Source organism: Parasteatoda tepidariorum, chromosome 7 (assembly GCF_982258835.1).
Source record: "Parasteatoda tepidariorum strain Cologne lab strain chromosome 7, Ptep-v5.0, whole genome shotgun sequence".
NCBI lineage: Eukaryota > Metazoa > Arthropoda > Arachnida > Araneae > Theridiidae > Parasteatoda > Parasteatoda tepidariorum.
Genome location: NC_141761.1, coordinates 70,613,011 through 70,621,373, shown reverse-complemented (window position 1 = coordinate 70,621,373; position 8,363 = coordinate 70,613,011).

Here is an 8,363-nt window from a genome sequence, read left to right as displayed (position 1 = left end):
AACGATTGCTTGTGTTTTCGAGATACTGCGAGCTGCAAGGCACGTTTATCCCTCTCTTCAAGCTTTGACTTTCGGCCACTGTTTTGCACTGAAGACTTCGTCTTACCTTCTTTCATGTATGCTATCATAACGGCTGATACAGTACTTCTTGCAAACCCCAAAAGGTTTGCTGTTTCTGTCGCCGATGTTCCACTTAAACGCGCCCCAACAATCATCCCTCTTTGGAATTCTGACAGGTCAGACATTTCACCTTATAAAAGCTAGTTAGATAAATTAATGCAACACAGGTGACTAATGTTGAGAGACTGATAGCTTCCTCTTTACACTTACTAGGTGGCTGACTTCTGTTACAGGTGGCGCGGCTGTACTGCAGGTGTGAAATAAGTCACACTTTTTCACAGGTGTTCGTATTATTTTGTCATCCATCTGTATTAGGGGTGCACAACCTGCCGCCCGCGGGCCAAATGCGGCCCTTCGACTACTGAAGTGCGGCCCTCGAGAGCATCTAAACACAATAAAAAATTATTTTAAAAAATGGCAATTTTTAATCGCACTTTTGAGTCATCACGTTTTGACACAATCAATTTTAACAGATTCCTTAGTAAATGTACGTTTAACGCGCTTTCTTGAAGCCGAATTTATCGTAAATACAAATGATTTTTTTTTAACAGTTATTTCCGCTTTTCTACGTGATTTTGATAATTCTGAATTTTTATTACGACGCGAGTTTCAGATCGCAAATTTAAATAATCACTTTTTGTGCACTTTATTTGTGACGATTTCATCTTAAATCTAAGTGATTTTTTTATCTTTTTTTGCAATTCTTTCTTTTTTTCAAAAATTTTTCTCGGCAGTTATTGCTATGCGTTCCCACGTATTATAAAAAATTCCAATTATTCTGTTACGACATGCAAATTTTAAATCATGCATTTGACGCGCTTTATTCGTGCTGAGTTCAGCATAAATATATTTTTTCCTAATTATTTCTATACTTTTCCTCGTGATTTTGACGATCCCGTTATTTAACTATGATGTTATTACGACACGTGTTTGTAATCACGCAATTAAATAATCACTTTTTTATACGGTATTACGGTACAGTTTTATCGTAAATCCTAGTTATTTTTCCTTCGTTTTTATTTCCGCAACGAATATGATTTGGTCGAATGCGGTAATAAATTGTGATTTGATCAAAAACCAAATATTCGGCAAAAAAAAGAAGAAAAAATCTATTGAACGCCGTATACTTGGGGCCAAATAGCAAAATCTTTTAGCAGTATAGCAACACTGAAACTAAAATTTCAATGCTCAGAATAATATTTCCTGGAAAAACGTATTCATAAATTAACTCTAAAAATAAGGCCAATCAAGAACGTTTTTGAAACTGTCGAAAAGCGAAACAGAGAACATCTTAATTTTTAAAAATTTTTTTTAATGCTGAACATCTCAGTTTTTCAATTACCTGAAAAAGCCAAGAAAAAAGAATTAAGTCAACAGAAATGCTATTAAAAATTACTGCGTTATAATGAAAACATCTAAAAAAAGTTTTTTTTTATTTAAAGAAAAAAAAAGATAGAAAAAATGTTCTTAATTTTTTAAGTGAAAATCTTATGCCGAAAATCTCAATTTAAATTTCTCTCATTGCCATAATTTTAGAAGAGAAAAATTTGCTATAAAATAAATTTTATCTGTAACTTTATTTTTAAGGAAAATGCTGAGTCATAATAAAAATGCCGAAAAAAAGAAAAACAGAAAAAACAAATTTTTCTTAGTTCCTGAAACAAAACTTTAATACTGAAAATCACACTTTTCTATGTTAGTGGTTATTCATATTACAGTACAGGGAAAGAGTGATAATAAATTAATAGTATGAGACGTTCTGTTAAAATGATGGGTTATAATAAAAACTGCAAAAAATGGATCCTTCTCAATTCTCAAAGTATCGAAAAAATGACAAAATTGACTTGTCTGATTATAATTTTAAAAAAAAAAGTAATATGTATAAAAATTCAAAAATGAAAAAAACTTAGAAAAATACATTTCTAAAAAATATTCTGCCAAATATTTGACTGATCATTCAATCAACTGAATTTTTCACAGAAGGGCCAAATACTCGTTACATCCCTCCCTAATTTAAATGCAATGTTATTGCAACTTGAGAAATTCATAAAATGGCGGAAAACGTGAATTTTTAAACTGCTCACTGTTCGTAGTTTCGATTTAAATTTTTTGTTGCTTAAGTGATCTTTTTCGATAAAAAAGAAAGGAAAATGTTTACGATATAAAAAATTTAATAATTAATAAAATAAAATAATGAAGTACATTACACAATAAGCATTGAATTTTATTTTGAACTATCACAGTTTTGTTTTTATTTTAGGCTTTTGCTTAAAACCTATAAATTTTCTTCAATTAAAATATTTAATTTGAATTTATATTACTTAATTACGACTAAACCTTTTACTACTTTCATTCTGTGGGCATTGCAGTTTTTTCTAATTTATTGTAATTTAATTCTAAAATGAGTTTTCATATTGCATGATATGATAAAAAAAAATATTTCTTTTCTTCAATGTTTATTTATTTTGATAAATCTATTGTTCATATGATAAAAATAGCAAGATTTTTTTTCTGTAAAAGAAGGAAAAAAAATATCAAGTTTTTTTATTTTTGAATGAATTCTAATAATGGAACACTACTAAGTTATTGATATTATTAAGTTTATTGATAAAAAAAATGGAACGCTAATGTTTAAATAAACATTATTACATTTGTCATTAACATGTCTAAATACATGTGCGGCCCTTCGTTAGCCAACCTGCTGTACAAGTGGCCCTTCACTCAAAAAGGTTGCGCCCCCCTAATATATGGGTCATTCTCAAGAAAACTGTCATTTTTCAGTTCATAAAATCCCAAAAAAGTAAAGTGAATAAAAGACTCTGAAACTTTTTATATTAATAGAAATATGTAATGGCATTATAAAAAAAGTATATATCCTATAACTCATACTTACGATTTAAATTAATTAATTTTTTAAATAATTAATTTATAATTAATTAATTAATAATAATTAATAATTAATTAATTAATTTAATAAATAAATTAATTATTTTAATAAATTAATTTATAATTTTTTAATTCATTTTTCAAATTAATTAATAAGTAAATTAATTATTTTCACTATTTAAAAAGTGAGGGAATGACACTAATAGTGAGGGAATGATATTTTATTTTAATACATGTTTCTATCTAAGTTACATCTACCTAAAGTTTGAAAATGATAACATACTAAGTATATCTAATATTTATTATAATTTAGTCTTATATATTTAATAGTTTTTACAGGTTTGGGAAATAAAATTGGCTGGCACGATTGAACAAAAAATAATTTGATAATATACTCATCTTGAATCATTCCCTCACTTTAGCGTCATTCCCTCACTTTATACACTAGTGAGGGAATGACGAATTCAATAAAATTTAAAAATAACAGTTAGGCCTAATTAATTTCTGAAGTCAATCACATACAATTATATTCATGCAAGAAAGCAACATATAATTATCCACTTTCTCGATGAAATTGTATTTTATTTTACTCTAAAAAATGACATGAGGGAATGACAAATGTAAAAAAATTTACCTGGTTTGATTCATTCAAATTTATTCCACACCAAAGCTTTTTAAGTTGAAGATGGAAACATACTACAATTTTGTTCTATGATGCCAGTTGTTAACTTCTGAAGTTTTTATTAAAATATTTTTATTCTAAGAAGATTGCAGGTGATAAGAACATTGTTGTGAGTGAATGACGCGAAACACTGGGGACAAAGTTTAAAATAGTGCTGTGTTAATATTTTTATCAGAAATTAAATTTAAAATTTATTTTCTGAATTCTATATTTCAGTATTCTGAAATAAAAAACACGAATTTTTAAAAAAAAAAATTTTTTTCAGAAACAATTTTTTCTTTTCTTAAATCAGCAGTGGGGACAAGTGAGGGAATGACATATTGGTATATTTTAATTACCTAAAATAAATAAAAAATAAAAATTGATAATTTTATTTTTATTCTTTTGTTAGGTTGCATTCTGAAGGACACTTTCCCTGAAAATTTTTTCTTCGTAAGCTGTAAAACAAACATAAAATATACTGGGGACATGAAAATGACTGTTTTTGTGAGAATGACCCATATATATCTGAATTTTAAAAAACTTAAATTCAAACGTTACAATCTCTGCAAGTGAAGCATAATTATAAATAACATTTCGACCAGGAAGCTACTTTTTATCATTTTGTATATTTATTTATGTTTTTATTTTATTCAATGTTTGTTCAAGCATTAATTTTAAAACTTTGTTCAAATATATGCTTTTCTTATGCTCTCTAATTTTATGACTGTTATTCAAGAACCATTCATGAGTAGTGCTATTAACCTTAAGGTTGTTAACATACTTAAATAATTTCTTAGAGTTAGTTTTATTGCTCATTGTACTGATAAATAATTTGAAATCTTTTGTTTCGACTTAAGTTTTCGTGTTATATAATGTTTATTTTTACTTTTAAATCGATTCAGCAGATATATTTCTCTAAGAAATTTAATAAGCGTTTAAGAAAATGTATTTGTTAAGAAACAGTTTCTTTATATTAAAGTCAAAGTTAGCTTTAAAATGTAAAAAATTTAAATGAAATATTATTACAATATTAATGCTTGCAGTGAATGTTTTGTACATAAAAGAAACATTAGCTTACCCACATCTGCAATGAAATATGCAATACATCAATTATTTATATATATATATATATATATATATATATATATATATATATATATATATATATATATATATATATATATATATATATATATATATATATATATATATATATATATATATATATATACATATATATATATATACATATATATATATATACATATATATATATATATATATACATATATATATATATACATATATATATATACACATATATATATACATATATATATATACATATATATATATATATATACATATATATATATACATATATATATATATATATACATATATATATATATATATATATATATATATATATATATATATATATATATATATATATATATATATATATATATATATATATATATATATATATATATATATATAAGTAAGTTCAAAATGAAGAATAAAACAAAGAAAAATTATAGACATATGAAAAAAAAGGGGGTGGGAAATAATAAGTAAAAAAATAACAAACAACGTTTTATTTTTAAAAAAAAATGAAATGAAATGTTAATTAAAAAACCGGAAAAAAAAGCCGAAAAAAAAAAAGATATAATCTTTTCTTCAGCCCACACAATTATATCCGCAAAACAGAGTGCTTTCTGATATTGTATCAATAAAGCCAACGCAAAATATATTAATACAATAGTGTGAGGAGCACTCAAAAAATTTTTTATATAAAATAACTACAAAAAAATAGATCATAAAAAGTAAAAATAACATGTAAGAACAGATAATAAAATAAAATAAAAAGAAAAAACCTTAAAAAGCGAGTAGCAAAATCATAACAACATACTTGGACGGATATTTTTCAAGAATGATTTAAAAATGTTTTCGCAGAAAGATTGCCAGATTACAAAATATGAAAACAAAAGCGCAAATTGAGTGTAACAAGAGGGTTTTAAAGTGTCGTTCTTACTGCACTGCTGAAGTGATTTGTTATTCTGTGTTTTGATTTGTTAGTTACCAAGGATGGGCCCAAAATGGATGTGTGCATGGTAATATTATACTGGATAATTTTGAAAATTGATCATAAATAGTTTTAGAAGATAGATGTTTATTTAAGAAAAAATAGAAAAGAGAAACATAAATTTCCTGCTTTGCAAATAATTTGCACGAATTATTGTTTTTCTTAACTTTCTTAGTGTTTTCTTGTATTTATTTATTTCTTATATATATATATATATATATATATATATATATATATATATATATATATATATATATATATATATATATATATCTGAATTTAAAAAAACTTAAATTCAAACGTTACAATCTCTGCAAGTGAAGCATAATTATAAATAACATTTCGACCAGGAAGCTACTTTTTATCATTTTGTATATTTATTTATGTTTTTATTTTATTCAATGTTTGTTCAAGCATTAATTTTAAAACTTTGTTCAAATATATGCTTTTCTTATGCTCTCTAATTTTATGACTGTTATTCAAGAACCATTCATGAGTAGTGCTATTAACCTTAAGGTTGTTAACATACTTAAATAATTTCTTAGAGTTAGTTTTATTGCTCATTGTACTGATAAAATAATTTGAAATCTTTTGTTTCGACTTAAGTTTTCGTGTTATATAATGTTTATTTTTACTTTTAAATCGATTCAGCAGATATATTTCTCTAAGAAATTTAATAAGCGTTTAAGAAAATGTATTTGTTAAGAAACAGTTTCTTTATATTAAAGTCAAAGTTAGCTTTAAAATGTAAAAAATTTAAATGAAATATTATTACAATATTAATGCTTACAGTGAATGTTTTGTACATAAAAGAAACATTAGCTTACCCAGATCTGCAATGAAATATGCAATACATCAATTATATATATATATATATATATATATATATATATATATATATATATATATATATATATATATATATATATATATATATATATATATATATATATATATATATATATATATATATATATATATATATATATATACAGATGGGTGACAAAATAATACGAACACCTGTGAAATATCTGAAAATCTTTATTAATAGGGAGTTGGACCACCCTTTGACTTAATTACAGATTTAATACGACGTGGGATCGATGCATAAAGGTCATGGACAACGTTTAAAGGAATATTAAGCCATTCCTCTTGCAAAGCGGTCTCTAATTCCAAAAGATTTGATAGAGGTGGGAATCGGAAACGAAGTTTTGACTCCAAATATTGCCACAAATGCTCAATAATATTTAAGTCCGGAGACTGAGGGGGCCAGGCAAGATGCTCAACTTCATTGTCATGCTCTTCAAGCCATGTTTGAACGCACCTAGTGGTGTGGATAGGGGCGTTGTCGTCTTGAAAAATCGGTCGCTCTCCAGAGAATACAGTCTGTACAAAAGGATGAACATGATCCGCTAGAACGCTTAGATAGTCATTAGATTTGATTCTCCCATGCAGACGTACTAACGGCCCAAGACCACGCCAAGTTATCACACCCCAAACCATAATGGAGCCACCTTCATGTTTCACAGTTGGCAAGAGGCATTCAGGATCAAACGCTTCTTTGGGTGATCCCCAGACATAAACGCGTCCGGTGGTCTGAAGTAAGGTGAAGGATGATTCTTCGGACCATATTACCTGCTGCCACTGCTGTGGGGACCAGCCTTTGTGACCTCTACACCACTGACGGCGCTTGATAGCATTGGTTGCTGTCACCAAGGGCTTATGAATTGCCACTCTCCCATAAATGTTCACTGCATGAAGTTCTCTTTGAACAGTTCTTGTTGAAACGGGGTCCTGAAGATGACTGTTCATGTCTGATGTTATCTCGGATAACGATTGCTTGTGTTTTCGAGATACTGCGAGCTGCAAGGCACGTTTATCCCTCTCTTCAAGCTTTGACTTTCGGCCACTGTTTTGCACTGAAGACTTCGTCTTACCTTCTTTCATGTATGCTATCATAACGGCTGATACAGTACTTCTTGCAAACCCCAAAAGGTTTGCTGTTTCTGTCGCCGATGTTCCACTTAAACGCGCCCCAACAATCATCCCTCTTTGGAATTCTGACAGGTCAGACATTTCACCTTATAAAAGCTAGTTAGATAAATTAATGCAACACAGGTGACTAATGTTGAGAGACTGATAGCTTCCTCTTTACACTTACTAGGTGGCTGACTTCTGTTACAGGTGGCGCGGCTGTACTGCAGGTGTGAAATAAGTCACACTTTTTCACAGGTGTTCGTATTATTTTGTCATCCATCTGTATTAGGGGTGCACAACCTGCCGCCCGCGGGCCAAATGCGGCCCTTCGACTACTGAAGTGCGGCCCTCGAGAGCATCTAAACACAATAAAAAATTATTTTAAAAAATGGCAATTTTTAATCGCACTTTTGAGTCATCACGTTTTGACACAATCAATTTTAACAGATTCCTTAGTAAATGTACGTTTAACGCGCTTTCTTGAAGCCGAATTTATCGTAAATACAAATGATTTTTTTTAACAGTTATTTCCGCTTTTCTACGTGATTTTGATAATTCTGAATTTTTATTACGACGCGAGTTTCAGATCGCAAATTTAAATAATCACTTTTTGTGCACTTTATTTGT